Raw genomic sequence first — 22181 nt, forward strand, 5'->3', positions numbered from 1 at the left:
TCTCTGGACCTAGCTGCCACAGTGGTATCATGACCTCTATGGACCTAGATGCCACAGTGGTGTCATGACCTCTCTGGACCTAGATGCCACAGTGGTATCATGACCTCTCTGGACCTAGATGCCACAGTGGTGTCATGACCTCTATGGACCTAGATGCCACAGTGGTGTCATGACCTCTATGGACCTAGATGCCACAGTGGTGTCATGACCTCTATGGACCTAGATGCCACAGTGGTGTCATGACCTCTATGGACCTAGATGTCACAGTGGTGTCATGACCTCTCTGGACCTAGATGCCACAGTGGTGTCATGACCTCTATGGACCTAGATGCCACAGTGGTGTCATGACCTCTATGGACCTAGATGCCACAGTGGTGTCATGACCTCTATGGACCTAGATGCCACAGTGGTGTCATGACCTCTATGGACCTAGATGCCACAGTGGTGTCATGACCTCTATGGACCTAGATGCCACAGTGGTGTCATGACCTCTATGGACCTAGATGCCACAGTGGTGTCATGACCTCTCTGGACCTAGATGCCACAGTGGTGTCATGACCTCTCTGGACCTAGATGCCACAGTGGTGTCATGACCTCTATGGACCTAGATGCCACAGTGGTGTCATGACCTCTATGGACCTAGATGCCATGCCTTTGCTTATAAGTTGAGCAAAATAGAAGGATTTTCTTACTACCCTGGACATATGCTGGTCGAAGACTAGGTTGCTTTCTACATGAGTTCACAGATCCCTGACAAGTGAATCAACTTTTAAGTGTGTTTTATTGATACTCGGGGTGGCAGACTTCCCAAAAGGCACTATAATGCATTTCTTGGTACTGGCTTTTAAGCTATGGATTTGGCACCAGATATCTGTATGTATTAATCCTTCCTGAAGGGTGTTCTCATCTTGAGGGGATTCAATGACTGCTCCCAGCTTGCAATAATCTGCAAACTTGGTCAGCAAAGGCCTTTGACATTGGCTTTAACATTCAAGGAACATATGCCAAAGAGAAATGGCCCCAGCATAGGGCCCTTGGGCACTCCACTGGTGACTGGCCTCTTTGTGGAGGTGGCCTCACCAATTGTAACCTCCTGGGTCTTATCAGTGAGCCAGCTAGCTACACAATGTGCTATAAAGGGGTTTATACTTAGTTCCATAAGTTTGTTGACAATGCCCAAGTGAGGCATTGTATCAAATGTTTTAGCCAGATCTAGGTAGGAATTATGCACCATTTTCCCTCATCCATTGAATTAGCTACTTTTCCAAAGAATTCCACCCAATTCAGTAAGCATGACCTTCCTTTGACAAAGCCAAACTGGAATGAATCAAACGTTTGGGGGTCCTACTGTATACGTTTGGGGGTCCTACTGTATCCTTATTGATAATGTCCATGATAATTCCTTCCTGGCTTTGCAAGTAAGACTAATCAGACTAATGGGCCTGTGGTTTCCAGGACCTGTTGAAAGTCCTCCCTTATGAAGGGGGATGACCACTGCAGCCCCCCATTTACTTGACACAAAGCCAGTTTTAAGACTATAGTTAAATAATGACTCCAGCGGTCCTGATAAGTAATATTTTAGACCATTCAAGAGGCATCTTGGGATGGTATTGGGGCCCTTTGAGGCCATGTTCTTGGCTTCATTGAGTGCAGCCAATGCATGCTTCCTGGTTATAGCTGGATGAGTTATGTATGAGGGCATTTTTGATGGGGCGGTTGGAGGTGAGAGGGGAGTAAAGTTGGAACTGAATTTTCCACTAATAGGTTTGTTATATTGCCAGGCTTAGTGAATGTGGTAGCATGAACTACCAGTTCAGTACATTGCCATGTGCTGCCCTTCTGTAGAAGGCCTTCGGGCTATCTTTCACCTGGGAGGCTATCTTAGCCTCAAAGTTGGCTTTGCTTGACTGAATTAGCTCTCTTAGTTGCCTGTTTACTTTGATGAGAGAGTTTCTATCTTTATGGGAATTACCTTTCCTGATTTTGCCTTAATTGTTTTCCTTTTGTTGTATATCCTGTTTAATTTGGGATGCCACCAAGGTGGTTTGTTTCTAGGGCTAGTCTTTGGCTTACTTCTGGTAGGTACAGCAGCCTCTACACAGCCACTGACTTGGTTGTACAGTGTTTCTGAGAGCAATTCAGTGTAGGCTGCTCTGTTCTCGGGGTTTGGATAGGCACTGAATTTTAACAATCCAAAACTTAATAAAAGGTAATTTGCCTTGGAATAGTTCCAAACCGTTACTATTTTTAATGGGATTACATATTTGATTTTGATTTTGAAGGAGACAGCTTTATGGTCAGGCCTTACTAGGGAGGATAAGACTTTTTTTGGGGGGGGGCAGCATTCTCCTAAATTTGTAAGCATGAGGTCTGGTATGTTGGGACCTCTAGTGGTTGTATTCACTATTTGGTCAAGGGGGCTTCTATTTATGAAGTCAAGGAATCTCTGTTCCTGTAGATTTGAGAGTGTGTAGGATTCCTAGTCTACACAGGGGTAGTTAAAGTCTTCCATGCGTATAATGTTAGATTGTATGGCAAGTGTCTCCAGTAGGTGCAATTATGCATTGTGAACTTCTTGGGAAATGGAGGGTGACATATAACTGGCTAGGATATGGTACAGGATTTTGTCTATGGTGATCTGCACATAGAGGAACTCCAGCACACCACCCTGTTTGACCACCTTAGAAGTATGTTTGTTACTGATGTATATTGAGACACTGCCTCCATTAGCCCTTGTATGTGCAGTTACTGGTCTAACAGTGTGAAAAGCACTGAAAACTTGCACTGCTGAGGTACTTTCTGCTGCCTGAAGTTCAGTTGAGTTGATTTTGCTATATCAGTAAGCTTGTCAATTTGGCATTGCCTAAAATGCACTATGGGGTGGATAAAGTTTTAGCCAATATTCAAAAGCCTAGAGGGGAGAGAAGCAGACCATTCTTAGCAAAGCAATTTGGTCTATTAACTATGTCCTCCCAAGATGAGAAATTTTGAATCCCCTTAGAATGACATCAGTAAAGCAACCAGTTGCTGAAATAAATCATTATTTTGCTCATACTGTAGAATCATCCTCTGTGATGGTAATATGCTGCTCAGTGCACTGTAACATCATCCTCAGTGATACATTGTATCATTGTACCATCCTCAGTGATGGTAATATGCTGCTCAGTGCACTGTGACATCATCCTCAGTGATACATTGTATCATAGTATCATCCTCAGCGATGGTAATATGCTGCTTGGTGCACTGTGACATCATCCTCAGTGACACATTGTATCATTGTATTACCCTTGGTGAAGGTAATAAGCTGCTGGTACCACCCTCAGTGATACATTGTATTATTGTATCACTGTATCATTGTATCATCCTCAGTGATGGTAATATGCTGGTCAATACATTGTGACATCATCCTCAGTGATACATTGTATCATTGTAACATTGTATCACTGTATCATCCTCGGTGATGGTAATATGCTGCTCAATGCTAGGCTCATACCAGCCTGAGACATATAGTCTGAAAGCTCCATAAAGTCTCTTCATATAGTCCAGGGAGGTATCTCAGGTCATTTGCACCTACATGGACTATGATGAAATCATACTGGTTCCTGTGGTGTAATAACTTGAGTGTGTGTGTGATTTGACAGATCCTGGCTCCAGATAAGCAATTAACAGTTATAGTCTCCTTGTTCAGCCTAGTTAGAGGGGTATCAGTATATATTACGATGGAGTCCCCTATAACGAATGTCCTGGGAAGTGAGTTTGCTTGCCTTATGGGCTTAGGGTTTAGGGCTCCACTGAATATGACAGTATGTGTGCTGTTAGGTGGTGTTTTTTCTGAGTTCCTTTGGGCTTGCTGAGGCATAGCTTTGACAACAGGTGATATTTGTTGTTCAGGAAGACTGCTTTTACTTGCCTCAGCATACATTAGTCTATGTGTGTGTTGTGTACTATATGAGGTGGCTGTTATGTGCGTGGTTTTGACAATCTGATGTGCACCATCATATGAGTGTTTAGCCTCTAGTGTCACTGTGTAAGAACATCTCTCACATACTGTGTCTGCTTCGTTAAGGATTAAGTTGTTGTCTGTAAACATGAGACAATTGCTACATTCTCCCAAGATGCCCATATCCATCAAGCTGGATACAGGGACGATAGGAAACTGCATATCAATACTGTCCAGTCCTTTGATTTGTGAGCTAAAAGCTAAAAAGGGGTGGTGTATTAGGGTTAGAAGGCTATTAAGGGGGCTTTATAAGAGCAGATTACACTAACCAGTACAAAATTCTACTAACGTTAATGTTTACACAATACTGAATTCAACTATATCTGTAGGTATTGCCACTTCACTCCCAAATAACTGCTGCAAGCTTGTTGGCGCACAAGGTATCTCTGCTACATTGCTACTTTACAGGTACAGTTTTATGAGCTATTTTTTCTAAGTGTTTGCTACTGGACAGGTCACTGCTAATCCACACAAATGCACAAAATTTAGAGTACAGAAAAAAAACAGAAAATACCCCCACAAGAGGTGACAATATCTTGGACTTGGTATTAACCAACATGAGTAACCACTGCAGCATCCCTGCAGTATCACCCTCCCTTTCCTCCCTTGTAAGATCTGACCATAAAGCGGTCACATTCGAAGTCACAATCTCCCCTGGCCCCCCTCTAGCTAGGGTCAAACAAAAAAAAAACTTTTCAAAGCTGATTACAACTTCCTGAGGGATGGTATAAACAGCTTTACAGCCCCCCCCTCTCTAGAAACTGGCACCAGAATCCAAAACTAAACCAGATTACTATACAAACATTTACATAAATGCATGGAATCAGGAATACCTGACAGGACTGAATCATCCTCCGCAAGAAAGAGTAAACCTGTCTGGTGGACATCTGCAATAAATATAACTCTATAACAAAAAAAAAAACTTGCTGTCCAGGATCAAGAAGTAGCAGGTGCCCAATTGGAAGCAATCTCTCCTTAGCCTAAACAAGCAAATAAGAGCACTAGTGAAATCCTCCAAAGCAAACTTAAAGTCCAAATTGGCCACATCTACTAGAGACAATCATAAGACCTTCTTCACATATGTCCATAATTGCAAAAGTAGCACCCAAATCTGTTCATAACTGGTGGTCAAGGACACCACATATACAAATGCTGTAGATATAGCAAACTTGCTGGCTGACAGATTCAGTGAAAATTTCACCCCTCTGTCCCCCCATCAGTAAATCAGGACATTCCCAGTACCTGCCCCCTTCCCCTTATATCTAGGGATCAGGTCATCACTGCTCTCTCAAAGGCAAAAAATACAGCCTCCATGGGGCTCGATAACATCCCAGGATGCATCCTACATGAACTCAAGCAGGAACTTGCAGCACCATTAGGCACCCTATTCAACCACAGCCTGAGTACCAGCTTTGTCCCAGCTGAGTGGAGGACAGCCACTGTCATCCCTTTACATAAAGGTGGAGCTTCCACCGACCTGGGAAATTATAGACCCATCAGCCTAACTAACCTGATCTGCAAGGTCATGGAACAGATTATCATGGACCTCATTAACAAGGATATTGGCAACCTCCAAACACTCAATCCCACACAATCTGGCTTCATCAAGGGGAGGTCATGTTTGTTAAATCTGGCCAACTTTTTTGAGACAGTCACCAAAGCCATGGACGAGGGGAAGGCAGTGCACACCACCTACCTTGACCTGGCCAAAGCCTTCGACAGTATTCCCCACTCGGGCATAACAGATAAACTTTCTCAAATCGGCATCAATCTGTATGTTACCAGATGGGTAGCTAACTGGCCACTGATAGAACCCATCTAGTCAAAACAGGGGAAGCCACCTCAAGCAGTAGACCCGTATTGGTGGCGTACCCCAGGGTTCGGTCTTAGGGTCTTTGTTATTTGGGATATATTTTTCTGAGGTGCAGGCCAAAACCAGTGGGCTATGGCTGACCACGTTTGCAGATGACTGCAAGCTGGGCGCTGTCATCAATTTCCCTAGTGACGTGGACATCCTCCAAGAGGGTCTCACCCAAACAAATGACTGGTGCCAGAAACATAGTCTCAAGCTAAATACAAAAAAAATGCATCATCATCCCCATTGGGGAGAGTGACGTCCCAACAAATTATCACATTAATAACAATGTCCTAAGCACGCAGTCAGTCGTGAGGGATTTGGGTATCCAGATTGATAGCAACCTAACTTTTGACCACCATGTTGCTTCCACTGTACGGAAAGCTTTCTACATGGCCCGCCTCATAAGTAAGGGTATCGTATCCAGGGAGAAGGAGGTCATAACATCTGTGTATTCTTCCCTTATAAGGCCCATTATTGAGTACAATGCTCCATTCGGCATGTACTTCGCAAAGCACATGCAGCAGCTGGAGAGACCACAGAGGTTCCTTACCAGGAGAATCCAGGGCCTCAAAAATCTACCTTACACACATAGGCTAAAAGCCCTATCCCTCAACTCTGTTTCATATAGACTTCTCAGAAGTGACCTCTGTCTGGCATACAAAGCGATCTCGGACCCCGTGCCTTGATGGGACTGCTGCATATCCGCAAGTCAAGCTCCACTCGAGTAACCCGCACACATAGCCTCAACCTGGTCTGTGACATTAATAGGACTTGTTGGCAGGACAGATTTGTGTCCCAGAGACTCCCCCATATGTGGAATAGACTATCTCTGCATGTCAAACAGAGTACTTTTTTTACCCCTTTTTAAGTGCAACCTGGATAAATGGATGGGAAATAGAAAATGCATCCCTGGGATTCTACCTATGTCCCTGCTGGACAGGGGCATCGGGTGCTGATTTGTCTATACATGGGCTAAACTCTTGGCTAGGCTTATAAGGGCCTCAGGACCAATAGCCTAGTAACTTCCTATGATCCTAAAACTAACTAATGAACCCTCTTGCCAATAAAATGACTACACTATGAGTCCTTTCCTTGCATTTCTCAACTCAGATAAACCAGGCAAACACCTCCTGTCACAAGATGAATAAACTCAGTCCTTCTAATATAAAAACACAATAGAACAGACCCACAAATGCAATGCTACCACAAACTACTTAAACAACTAGCTGGAAATCCCTAGCAGAAGGCAATTTCAAGACAGTCTTACAGCAGTAAACAGTGATAGGAACAACAATTAGTTTTACAAAAAAAATCAGTGAAATGTACACACAAAAGCAGGACACAGTAGCAATCATTCTAAATAACTTAGGGAAGTGCAATTTAGCAATCCAAGGTGCTTACGTTTCGTGGATGGCATTGGATACAAGTAAAATATGACTGAAATTCAGGCTAGGACTCCAAGCCTTGCTAAGCTCCTGGAAAGTGAGCAGGAGACAATTTGTAGTAAAGGAGGTTTACTGGTTTGCTGGGTGGGCACTCAGTATCATGGATCTGCGGAAAACCACAAAAGTGAGATGAAAGCGAAAGTCAAAGGCAACTAAAACCAAGTCCCAAAGTTCGCTGGAGAACCAAATAAGGGCCCGAGTCCGAAATAAAAGCAAAAGAATTTTATTACAACAATTGAAACGAAAAATGCCTGTTAAAGCACAAAACACCATAAACGCTGACAGTTGATAATACGTTTTCGTACACCTTCATCAGATGCAAATACCCCTGGTAATTAAGCTAAATATTTATATGTGTGCCTATTAAGACTAAAACAAATCATTTGTAAGACCTTTATCCAATGAAATTCATGCTTTATAAAACCGTGAAAATTCAAATAGAAATCTTCTTTTATATGTAACCATGAAAAGACCTTTAAGCCTTAAAAAGTAAAATAAATATCTGGATAAATATTTGATTAGCAAACACTGTATGATATCTCATAACAATACATCACAAGCAATTAATAATAAATATTTCCTTATATAAAAAAGTTAAAAAGATGTTTAACATATTAAATAAACTCCATACTGTTGACATTTACTATGAACACATTTAAAAATACAAGCCTGCCATCTAGTGGCTTTTTTAAAAAATACAATTTAGCAGCTCTTAAGGACTGGAAGACGAAAGCATATCACTCAAACCGGGACTTTTAGTGGCTTCCAAAATAATCTGCCAGAATAACTCACGATATTCAAGTTTGGCCTCCCACATTCCCCCTCTAATCTCCTTGGGTACGACCTTCAATACAAAGAATGTAAAAGAGGCCTGTTCACATAATAATTTATGATGGAATAAAGCATTATTTAAATTTTGTTTTTTAATTTCATAGGAATGCTCATAAATTCTCAATTTTAATTTTCTTTCCATCTTCCCTGCGTAAAATGAATTGCAAATCTGGCAGGTGGCATGATAAACTACACCACATGTATTGCAATTAGAAAAACAGGTACTCATAATTTTCCTATTTCTACTTTGTATCTCAATGAAGGAATTATTATGTATGTGTGAACACTGTGAACAAGTCCCACATTTAAAGGTCGGATTACACTGGTGATTCTGGGGTAATCAAGCAGCTCATTAACAGGGAATGGGACAGATTTAAAGAATTTTCTGACCTGGACATTGTACTCAAACAACCCTTGAAATTCACATATAGAAAGGACAGAAATATCAAGAATCTATTTGAGTTTGGGGGTGGCCTGAATCAAAAAGGCAGACAAGGAAAAATGGGAAGCTTTAAATGTGGGAATTTATGAGCATTCCTATGAAATTAAAAAACAAAATTTAAATAATGCTTTATACTGTCATAAATTATTATGTGAACAGGCCTCCTTTACATTCTTTGTATTGAAGGTCGTACCCAAGGAGATTAGAGGGGGAATGTGGGTGGCCAAACTTGAATATCGTGAGTTATTCTGGCAGATTATTTTGGAAGCCACTAAAAGTCCCGGCTTGAGTGATATGCTTTCGTCTTCCAGGCCTTAAGAGCTGCTAAATTGTAATTTTTATAAAAAGCCACTAGATGGCAGGCTTGTATTTTTAAAATGTGTTCATAGTAAATGTCAACAGTATGGAGTTTATTTAATATGTTAAACATCTTTTTAACTTTTTTATATAAGGAAATATTTATTATTAATTGCTTGTGATGTATTGTTATGAGATATCATACAGTGTTTGCTAATCAAATATTTATCCAGATATTTATTTTACTTTTTAAGGCTTATAGGTCTTTTCATGGTTACATATAAAAAAAAAAGATTTCTATTTGAATTTTCACGGTTTTATAAAGCGTGAATTTCATTGGATAAAGGTCTTACAAATGATTGGTTTTAGTCTCAATAGGCACACATATAAATATTTAGCTTAATTACCAGGGGGTATTTGCATCTGATGAAGGTGTACGAAAACGTATTATCAACTGTCAGCGTTTATGTGTTTCATGCTTTAACAGGCATTTTTTGTTTGAATTGTGGTAATAAAATTCTTTTGCTTTTATTTCGGACTCGGCCCTTATTTGGTTCTCCAGCGAACTTTGGGACTTGGGATCTGCGGAAAACAATGGGTGGAAAGAACACAGACCAATGACTGGTCAGTATCATGGCTCTATGGAAACCAATGGGTGGGAAGAACACAGACCAATGACTGGTCAGTATCATGGCTCGATGGAAACCAATGGGTGGGAAGAGGACATAGACCAATGACTGCTGTCGTAGTCACAGTCTCAAAGTGAATGCAAAGAAATGCATCATCATTCCCTTCACACTATCAAATCAACAACAATACCCTAAGCACCCACAAAGTGGCAAGGGCCTTGGGTTCACAAGTTGACCTCAACCTTAACTTCAACCACCATGTGTCTACTGTAGTAAGGAAGGCTTTCTATGTAGCACACTTGATTAGTAAAGGTATCACCTTGAGAGCAAAAGGGGTTATAACCCTTCTAAACCCAGCACTAATCTGTCCCATAATTGAGTATAATGCCCATTCTGCATGTACTGTACAAAGCACCTGCGACAACTGAAAGGTTTCTAACAAAGAAGATCATGGGACTTCAGCATGTGTGTTACACAGTCCCTGTCCTTTTACTCTGTATCATATAGATTTATTAGGAGAGACTTATGCCTGGCTTACAGCGCAATCTCAGACACAAACCTAATGAATTTGCTACATATCTGTAAATCAAATGGGACTAGGGCAACCCATTCCAGGGACCTAAATACAGCTTCCAACTTAAACAGGAGATACTGGAGGGATAGATTTATCTCCCAGCGATGGCCATGTCTTTGGAATAGATTACCTATTCATATGAAACAGAGCACCTCTATGACTCTGCTCAAAAGGAACCTAGACGAGTGGATGGGTCACTGTAAATTCTTACCAGGAATAGCACCCACAACCCTCCTGGACATGGGCAGTCATTACTAAATACAATCCTGGGTGTTAACTAACATTTCTATGGTACTACATTGGGATGAAATGGCTAGGCTTGAAATGACCTCCTGGTCGATAGCCTAGTAATCTCCTCAGAAATTTTAGCTTAATGTGTTAATAGGGGGTTGGGCAGGCACAGACTGCAACTTTAAGCACATATCAAAGATAAGAAGAATATTAAAAGCACTGAAGCACAAACTGGAGCAGAGGTTATACCTTCACTACTGACGTTATACTACAGTTTAGGGCACTAGACAATGCAGAAATGTACCAGTAACACTGCTTATGGAAAAAATGCAATAATAATTGACTATGACTCAAAATCACACAGGAGTACACAGCTCTGTCACAACTGTGAATTAAACTACAAGAATATGGGCCAGCAGGGTTTAAAACACCAATGGATAGCCTATACTTGTAGAAACAGAAGTGCGGAATAACACAGAGACACAGTCTGTTAATAAAAATACAAAACTAAGGTCCCAAAACAAATTTAAAAATGCAAACAGATGGAACAGAGCAGAAAAGTGCAAAGTATCATTACCACACACACACAGGTCACTACTTGCTCAAATATTTAAGCAGAATTGAAATAATTAAAATAATTGAATTCTCTCTTTTTTAAAGCTAGTTACTCACAGTTCCACACTTCTCCAAATCTTGGATTATTTAACTTTATTTTTAAGTATTTATTTGCTTATTATATCTATAACTTTTTACAGATGTTTGTGAGCCCATTTTAAATGCCAGTTGTATTTGAGTATCACTTTAAAAGCCTTAGGTGTCTTCATCACATGGTTTGCTAAAACATGTATTTATTTTTTCTTTGTGCATCATTCAAACTTTTGTTCTAAAGAAGTCTTATATGTTAAGACAGAAATATGAAAACAGTTTGATTGTTATATAAACATTGTATCTTTCCTTCCGCACTCCAGTACTGAACTTTTCTTTTCTGCTCCGAAATGTAGCAAAGAGGGTTCATCTATGGATTACAAAACTGCCAGCATCACAAATACCAAAAACGAATGCCTAAAACACAGAAGAGTGAAAAATTTTACTTAAGGCATTTTTTACAATAGTTAAGCCACCTGCATCCCTATGTGGTGGAGGGGGGGGAGGCAAGCGCCCACATCCTCTTGAACTTACCAACTCAACGGTCACACCAACTCAAAGAAGGGAGAAAGCTCTCAAAATAATGGAACCATTGCCAACACACATTTAGAAATTGCACTGGGAATTATTTCCTACAGAAAAGAAAGATCTGCTATGTTTCTGAACACCTCTTGCTTCAGGCAACTGACGCTTGAGGAATTTCACCTTGACCACCTTTAGAAGAACCAGGGAAGAGTCAGTAGAGCTAATTCTCATGTTCACTTTATGAGACAAATATTAAACATGCCATTGTTTAAAATGTGAATATTTAATAAAGGGTTTAAAACATATTGAATAAGTTATATATCTTTACTTGCAAAGCATTACAATGGTGTTACTGTACAGAGAGTGAAATCAATAAAGTTCATACAGCAGTTTTCTGAGATCACTAGTTAAATATTTTCTAGCCCTCCCTGTAAAAAAAGATACTCATTCAGACCAGAGAACTGCCGTATCAATCAATGTACCTCAGAAAAAAATTAAGCTAGCTAGCTAAAAAAACAGTTCAGACCAGAGTTATACAAAAAAGTTGAAACTAATGTGTTGCAGAGGTAGGAAATGGAAGATGCATTCCGTAATGCATGGGGCAAACTTTATAATGCTAAAATAAATGTAGACATGAATATCTAATCTTTACCTTATTTGACCCAGATGGAAAATGGCATAGAACTGACTATAATTTATTGTTAATAATAAACCTTACTCAGACAGAATGATATAAAACTGGAAAGAAGGCAAAGTAGACAAGAAAAAAACTAAACAGGATGAAAACGGCCACACCGGAGGAAATAAAAAACTATTTCCTTTAATAGGAAAACAACTGAGCACTTTCCTCACACTGTAAACAAGACTTCATCAGAATTAAATACATATTAACAAAAAAATATATATAAATCCAAAAACAACGAGCAGTGATAGGCAACCAATATTTCGATATAAATCCAGTCTTGTACTCAAGAAATAAAATTATAAACCGAAAAGCTTCCTCAGACCATTTGTTTCTTCTAATTTTTACTTATATAAAAATGTTTGAATTTTAGGTAGTAGAATGATGATATGCACATAAGTAGACATTTTTAAGTATTTGTCAGGAATTTACACTAGCCTTTGCGAAAGATTAATCAAGTTTTAGGAATTATGTATATCTTTTTAAATGATTTAATTAATGAGAGCTTCTGAATCAGCTGTGTACTATTTAAGTAACTGTTTGAAAAATTAGAAGAAACAAATGGTCTGAGGAAGCTTTTCGTGAAAGCGCATACCTTGTGCACAACAATAAAGATCGTTTTATAATTTTATTTCTTGAGTACAAGACTGGATTTATATCGAAATATTGATTGCCTATCACTGCTTGTTGTTTTTGGATTTATATTTTACATATCTCTGAATAGCGGTCAGGCATTTATTCCATTTGGCGTTTTGCTAACAGTGTTCGTTATTAAAAAAAAAAAAATAGTTTAAATAAACCTCCCCTAAGATCACATGTTTTAAAAATGCCAATCAAATCACCCAAGCCCTGGCTTAAACATCACATGATACTTCAAACTAGTTACAATTAAAAACACAGTGTAACAAAAACACTGCAATATTATAATAAAATAAAACAATATACAAGTAAATAGTTTTTAATTTCTTCAGGTGTGGTCAGTTTTATCCAGTTTAGTTCTTATCTTGTTTTCTAGTGCAGTTTTGAAAATTAGACAATAACACAAGAAAATATTCTAGGGTGAAGGAAAATATAAGCTGAGAAATAACTGCATCAGACAAAGGCTACCCCCTAGCAGCAAGAATATGATAAACCAAGTTACAGAGTAGGAAACACTGTTTATTATGATTAATCACATGCCATTTTAATCCATGTATAATTAATCAAAACTGGCAGATTGTACACCCAAAATAGTGACATTCTGAAGGTTGCTCAAAACATGCAAACTACTCTTTTTTTGCAGATGGAAGCTATTCTGAACCCCCTAATTTAGGGGCAAGTCACCATATCTTTCATGTGTGTGTGTGTGTGTGTGTGTGTGTGTGTGTGTGTGTGTGTGTGTGTGTGTGTGTGTGTGTGTGTGTGCGTGCTTGTATCTCTGTATTTGTGTGTGTGTGTGTGTCTGTGTGTGCGTGTGTGTGCACGTGTGTGTGCTTGTATCTCTGTATTTGTGTGTGCGTGTATCTCTGTATTTGTGTGTGTGTGTGTGTGTGTGTGTGTGTGTGTGTGTGTGTGTGTGTGTGCTTGTATCTCTGTATTTGTGCGTGTGTATGTGTGTGTGTGCATGTGTGTGTGTGTGTGTGTGTGTGTGCGTGTGTGCTTGTATAAATGTATGTGTGTGTGTGTGTGTGTGTGTGTGTGTGTGTGTGTGTGTGTATGTGTGTGTGCATGTGTGTCTGCGCACGTGCTTGTATCTCTGTATTTGTGTGCGCGCGAGTGAGTGTGTGTGTATGTGTGTGTGCGCACGCTTGTATCTCTGTATTTGTGTGTGTGTGTGTGTGTGCTTGTATCTCTGTATTTGTGTGTGTGTGTATGTGTTTGTATCTCTGTATTTGTGTGTGTGTGTGTGTGTGCATGTGTGTGCTTGTATCGCTGTATTTGTGTATGTGTGTGTGTGTGTGTGCTTGTATCTCTGTATGTGTGTGTGTGTGTGTGTATGTGTGTGCTTGTATCTCTGTATTTGTGTGTGTGTGTGTGTGTGTGTGTGTGTGTGTGTGTGTGTGTGTGTGTGTGTGTGCATGTGTGTGCTTGTATCTCTGTATTTGTGTGTGTGTGTGTGTGTGTGTGTGTGTGTGTGTGTGTGTGTGTGTATTCCCTATGTTAAGGTTATACAAACTCAGAGAAGACAGAGAAGTTGAAAACAAAACTCATTTTCTCCGTCTTCTCTGAATTTCCTATTTTTCATGTTCGAGGGGATATAGCATAGCTTTACCAAAACAACCTTGCAGTTCTCACCTGGAACTTCATAATATCTAGTTCGTTCTGCTAGTTTCTTAGTGTGTCACATGACTCTTCTGGAAATAAAGACTGTTTTTAAGGTGTGAGTGGTGGTATGACTATACCAGCTCTAAAATACATGGTCAACGTTCAGAAAGTACGATAAATGTGTGAAAAGACAAATCGGGCTTCTGTAACTGTATACTTTATTTATACAAGTTAACGGCAACTTGGACTGTATAGTGGGAATTATGGATTTTGAACTTAAATACTACAGATTGCAACAGAATGCTAGACATCTGAAGTATATGAAAACCAATGAATGCACCAATGTGTTTGCATAAGCATGTGCCACACTAGTACACGCAGGACTGCTTAACAGTTTCTTTTAAATGCTGCAACTTAATCAAAAGGCATTACATTTAAAACTGTCACTGAAGACAAGCCTTTAAATAGCATACTGAGTTACTCCCCTTAATTTGTGGGATGATAAAGGATTTAAAATTTCTTTTTCTTTTCTTTTTTTTTTTTTTTTTGTGATTGTACACAACCTTAGGATTCTGGAAACAAATGCACGCTTATACAAAGTTGTATGCTTCTAATACAGTCCCTACCCCCCTTGTGTCCTAGCCTTTACCATTTTCAAACTACGTTAGTAAATGCAGCTGTTAGTCTAAAAAAACACTTTTAGCTTAGCAATCCTTTTTGCATGTGTGATGGTGTCTCCTTGGCTCTGTTTCTTTTATTTCAAACTCCCTTGTCTCCTGTTAGCCATCTCGGCCTCCAGTCCTGTTGTCTCCATACACAGAAAACTTAATATCCTTAAATATCCCCAAGCTATAATGGGTCCTTCTTAGATCAATCTACTATCCCAGTAAACCAATGAATAAATAAGTACATAAATATCAGTAATGTCCAGCAGAAACTGACACTAGTAACAAAGCCATCATATGAAACTATGATCCTGAGTATGAGTATGAGCTATGTGATCAAAGCAGAAAATGACTGGGAAGGCTATTACTTCTGAATGGCACCAAAAATACTTATACATTCATTGGCTTCAACCACCATTGGCTACTGATACATACTTCCAGCAAAGTTTTTGATGCAGCTGTGTTTTACACAAAATTATATACTTTAGTCACAGAATTGCCATAAGGGAGGTAGGAAACCCTTGGATGAAAGTATGAAAACCACACTGTGGATCACATGTAGAAGGTACCAAAAATGTACTTTAAAAATCACTAACAATTCAGAAAACATGCATCATGGTATTACATTTTATACACAAGTAGTTGCACAGTTATCATGATATGCATGTGAAAACGTAATTGCAGAAGATGAACTAAGACTCTGACGGTAACATTTACTGCAGCTGAGAAAACCTGCCTGGCACAGGCTAACCTAGTGCTATAGTTTGAGTAGAGGCACAAAAGCCACAGCATTCCAGAGCTCACTTGGCCCCCACAGTAGCTCAACACCACTTTAACAAACCTAGATACAGTGCAGGAAAGTTAACATTAGGCACAGCACATTCATTTTCCGTGGGGGAGGGCTGGATTTGCGGGTCTTTTAAAAGACAGCCCAGCAGTCACCAAGAAAGAAGTTAAATATTTTTTTCTCACAGAAGTACGCACGCTGAGAGTGAGCTTGAGGACTCTAATTGCTAGTGCCCTGTAGTTGACATTTTATAATTATAAATTACAGCCAGCTGTAAAAAATACTAAAATAAATGTTTTTATATGAAAAAGTGTTTTTTTGACAAATGTGAAAGGGCTGTAGCCCTGCAGTCCAATAATAACAGCTGCTTATAATCACATGATACTGAAAACACTTATCATAGAGCAGCAAACAGGTCATGAACTCTGCATCAATAGAATGGTAGAACAGCAACAATATAACATAAATTTTAGGACATATTGTGATATAAAACACAAATAAATTATATTATGCAGAGTGCTTAATTGCAAGTGTGTGCTATCTCATAATACCCCCCCTACTTTGGGGTAGCGAGATCTCAGAGTTAAAATGTATAAATAGTGGGGCACAGGGCACGGCTACCCTACACCCGGGGTGGTAATCACAAAAAATGCCTTAAAAGTGAATCAGAGAGGGTCAGACGTTACTGTTTTTGCAGACTGTACTTTAATGTTTGAAATGTCAGTGCTCACAATATGGGGATCCTGCTCCTTGTGTAAGGCATCATCTAAGAGTAGGATACAAAAATAATAATGGTGTGACGGTAAAGTTTAGTAACATGTAAGTGCATTATACAGGGAACTGCCACAACAGCACAGGCATGCAGCAGTGATATAAGGGACATGACTGTGCTTTAAATGTGCAGCACAGTATGAAGGAAATTGCTGTGACAAATATATGAAAAGATAATACAATAAGCACATCACTATCATAAAGCAGACTGTACTTATACAAACAGTATTAAAGAGAACAATGTAAACATAAAAAGGGCTGCATAAATTATACAAATAAAGCCATACACACCCTTTACAGTATAGACTTTGTCACACACATTTTATTTTATAAGAAGCATTTAATATGAGCCAACTTTATTTTTTTCTGCTTGTAAAGATTTACATTCTGCTGTTGGAAATGCTGTTAGCAAACTTGCAAGCTACATGACCACAAAATGGAAATCCTTTTACATTATCCCCCTTCACGAAGGAGGTAACTCCAATGACCCCTCCAATTGCCATACTCTCCAAAATACTAGAAAGTGTATTCACAACCAAATCCTTAACTACCTCCTACAAAACAACCTCCTCTCCCCTACCCAACACGGCTTCCAACCTCACCATAGCACCTCTACAGCCCTGTTATCCTTCACCCACACCACTGCCAAAACTAGGAACAGCAATAACTTAGTCTCATGTCTGTTCTTCGACTTATCTAAGGCATTTGACATGGTATCCCGTTCCAAACTTCTGACCAAACTGGCTAACCTTAACCTATCCAGCTCAGCTTTCTCATGGATCCATAGTTACCTCACTGACCGACTTCAGTCAGTTAAATGGCAATCTTCCTGCTCTCCTTTCTTACCTATACAAACTGGCATACTCCAGGGTTCCATTCTTGGACCTCTTCTCTTTAACATCTTTACCAATGACCTTCACTCCTCAACCTCCCTCTCCAGCCTCATTCAGTCCTCCACTCCTCAACCTCCCTCTCCAGCCTCATTCAGTCCCCCACTCCTCAACCTCCCTCTCCAGCCTCATTCAGTCCTCCACTCCTCAACCTCTCTCTCCAGCCTCATTCAGTCCTCCACTCCTCAACCTCCCTCTCCAGCCTCATTCAGTCCTCCACTCCTCAACCTCCCTCTCCAGCCTCATTCAGTTCTCCACTCCTCAACCTCCCTCTTCAGCCTCATTCAATCCTCCACTCCTCAATCTCCCTCTCCAGTATCATTCAGTCCTCCACTCCTCAACCTCCCTCTCCAGCCTCATTCAGTCCTCCACTCCTCAACCTCCCTCTCCAGCCTCATTCAGTCCTTCACTCCTCAACCTCCCTCTCCAGCCTCATTCAGTTCTCCACTCCTCAACCTCCCTCTTCAGCCTCATTCAATCCTCCACTCCTCAATCTCCCTCTCCAGTATCATTCAGTCCTCCACTCCTCAACCTCCCTCTCCAGCCTCATTCAGTCCTCCACTCCTCAACCTCCCTCTCCAGCCTCATTCAGTCCTCCACTCCTCAACCTCCCTCTCCAGCCTCATTCAGTTCTCCACTCCTCAACCTCCCTCTTCAGCCTCATTCAATCCTCCACTCCTCAATCTCCCTCTCCAGTATCATTCAGTATGCTGATGATTCCACCCTTATCACATCTGCTAACTCCAGCACACGTCTCCAAACACACACACAGCAATCCTTCCATCTTGTAGAAAATTGGCTAAAAATCAATCAGCTTATTCTGTACCTCCAAAAAACATAGCTGCTTCTCTATCTCCCAAAAAATAAGGACTACCTCAAGCCTGTTTTCTCCAACTCCTCTCTAAATAACACAATAATCAATGTAGACACTCACACAAAATTACTTGGTATGACTATTGATGACCAATTAAAATTTGACTTACACATTCACCATGCTATAAAAAAAAAAACTAATCAACTCAAAATCCCTCTCTGCAGAATCTAGACAATCCCCTGCCTAACCTGCCCTAGCCTATTCTATGGTTCACCAGTCCTCAACAATCTTCAATTCTGTTTACTCTCTAGACTTGAACAGACCTACAACAAAATTGCCAGATTTGCAGCCAGTTCCCCAACCCAACCCACCACTGCCTAGCCCTCCACAAGCTTCAATGGCTTGAATACATAAAATTGTCCCAATTACATCTAACCCACCATATATTGAACAAACCCACTTCCTGCCCCACCCTCTCAAATATAGTCACACACTATTGACCCACTACGCCCCCTCCGTAGCTCTGAGAAATTCCTCCTTGAAACATATACATCTAAACTGAACATAGGAAATCTCCTATATAAATCTTCCATCTCAAAAATCTGGAACAGCCTACCCTCTAACCTACGAAACATCAATCAAGCAACAAGTTTCAAAAAAGAACTAAAATTATTCTTCCAAACTAACTGGTTCTGCCCATGCAAGGATCCCACTGGATCACCCTACTCCAGCTCCATAAATACTTTATCTTAATCAAATTTAACTAACCTCTGAATTTCCAGTCTGGTTACTGCATAACCTTTCTGGCACATGTATAACTACCATATATGACCAAAAAATTCTTCCAATTTCTGTAAGGTAAATGCCTTTCAACCATCGTATGTATGTATATATCCGTTGCGTACTGTCTGAGCTGTGATTTTTCTTATTCTTGTATTAACATGCTGGTTACTTAGTCTTGTATTACTACGTATACATCTATTATTGGAGCTTTTCTCCTCAGGGCTCCAGTGAAACTGGGCTATAACTGCTCAGTTTGACCAACCCGGTTAACAAATGTGAAATAAATAAAATAAATATATAAATGTGCAGAATTTGTATTGTATTACAGGTATGTTGATCACAAGGGCAAACAACCATATTTGCCACTTCACAACTATACTACAACAATAATGGCATTATACACAGTTCTATGCACACTAGCACCTAACCAGATACTATAAATGACAGACAAATAATAGGTAACCTATGGTGGATGAAGATCAGACTATTGAGCTTTAGTTACCAGAGGTCTGAAACACCAAAAAAGCAGACTTCCTCCATAGAAAATTACTGTCGGCGAGTTCTGCCAGCATTAATACCCTTTTATGGGGAATTTACTCCTTCTTTGAGTTTGTTCAACTGTGGAGTTAGTAGTTAAGTTGTAGGGGTGTGGGGGGCTTGGGGTGCAGGGTGCTGGACCCTGCAAAAAATACTTAAAATTTTTTTTTTTTTTTGCTGTTTAAGGATTCTGATCCTCAGTACATTCAGTTTCATCAACTCATAGCAGAAGCAGAAATAATACAGGGGATACTACAATAACACAACAGACAAAAAATCACTATAAAAACCAGTGCCTGTGATTTTATATATGTGATTCAAAAGTGCAATGTACCAATCAAATTAAAACAATTCAGATCTATTTAATATAAACCATTAAAACACAATAATGTTTTTTAAATGTGTCAAATATATATACCAACCTAAGGCAATGTGATCTAAACAAGCTAGAGACCTGCTACAACAAAATCGCCAAATTCGCCACAGGGGCATCCTACCATAGTCACCACTGTCTCGCACTTGCTGAACTGGGCTGGCTTGAACTCCCTCACCTCTTTCAATGGTATCAACTCTCACTCACCCACAAACTAGTAAACCATCCACTAAATGTCCCATCCCTCCAGAATCTACTCCAACCCTATCGCACCACCAGACCACTAAGATCCAGCAACAAAAATCACTTGCAGATCACTAAAGCCAATAACTCTGCTGGTGAAGCACTGTTCTCTTGCACCATAGCCAAATTATGGAACTCCCTTCCACCCACAGTTACCTCCGTACCATCATGCACCCACTTCAAAACTTTACTAAAAGCACACCTAAAAACATGCTGGCTATGCCCTTGCAACTCCCACTCTAATATCACCCACCCCATCCAACCACTACCTTTCTTTCCACTCCACTAACTACCTTGATTATAGCAAGCTCAGATGTTCATAAGCCTAGTACTTATTATACAGCAGGAACTTCTTATTGTAACATTTGTTAATGTCTGGTATGCACTTCACAGATAAAGATTCTAGTTGTCTACTGATATACTATGTTCTTCATCTGTAAATATGTTGTAAGTAATTGCTATGTAAATTGTTAATCGCTATGTAATCCAATGTAACTACTGTCTGTTTATTTTAACTGTGGAACTTTTCTCCTCGGGCCTCTGCTGAAAATGGACCTACGTCCATTTGGACACTCCCGGTCAACAAATATAAATAAATAAATAAATAAAATCCAGAGGTATGCAATACCTAAGTCCCACTTTGCAATAACTAATCATTTGAGGTTAATCCAGAAATTAAAGTAAGCAATACACACCAAGAAATATGACACTAGGTTACCTTGCTGCCATTTGCTTTCTCCAAGTAAAGGTAGTACGTGGGGAAAATCCCTCCATCAATACCCTTTTTGTCCCTTACTATCCGACATTTGACAGTCACTCCCTCAGGTGTGACTCGAAATGCAAACTCTGCAGGATCATCATATTCAATCCAGGAGCAATCGCTTTCAATACTCTCCTAGATCAGAAAACAAAAATAATAAAGTTTAAATAAGCATTTGCTCAGTAAATCTATCTACATTATATAACACTTGATTCATGCTTTAGATATACATTTCTGTAATGTATATATATTTCAATGAACACATTTACCTGTGCAATACCTAGTTCAAACAATGCTGAAACAAAATGTGTAGTGTGTAGCTTCATCTTTAAAATGCTGGGTTTTATATTACTTTTACCTTGCTTTGCACCATTGCATTAACACTGTTTTGTCTCTCACTAGGCCTGTGGTGAGTGAAGAATCTTCAGAATAAGTAAATACACATAGTTTTCATGCATAATCTCATTTTTTTATTTTGTTATAGTCAGATATAGTCAGAGATACAAGGAAGAGAATCTAAAGTTTTCTGAGAGAAGTCAAGACATCTACAATAATTTAATAAAATTAAAGAAAGGTAGACAATTAAATACAAAACACTAAAACAGGGTGAAAGCAACTGTTTTGCCAAACACAATACAAGATGCTGAAATACAGATGTTGGGGCAGATATCCTAAGCATACATTACCTAATACATTCTGCAAATAATATACATCAATGCAGCATTTCAGAAAACAAGAACAAACTGCATAAGATCAGAAAGGTTACAGTATGTATAAGGGTTAGAAAGCATTTGTTAATGATAGAATAGCTGCACCTTCCCTATATTAATGTACCACTACAGTTCCCTAACTCATTGCTGACCAATATCAAAATTATATTAATTAAGGCATGTATTCCTTTATTCTAATCCCCTCCCACAATAAAGTAATCCAGACTCGTACCTCCTCAATCAACATGGCGTTTAATGTGCAAACCCATCATCTTGGCAGAACATGTACGTGTGGAGAGAAATATCTGACCTGAGTGGGAATATGAAACTGGATGATGCATGGCTGTGTGATGCAAACCATTATTATAAAAGCGAAGAAGCAAATTATAAAGAAATAAATAGAAATTATGGGAACAACACGTGCAGAATAATGATCTGATGGAGA

The sequence above is a fragment of the Protopterus annectens genome, chromosome 17.part0 (assembly GCF_019279795.1).
Source record: "Protopterus annectens isolate FY-2018-M chromosome 17.part0, PAN1.0, whole genome shotgun sequence".
NCBI classification, from domain to species: domain Eukaryota; kingdom Metazoa; phylum Chordata; order Ceratodontiformes; family Protopteridae; genus Protopterus; species Protopterus annectens.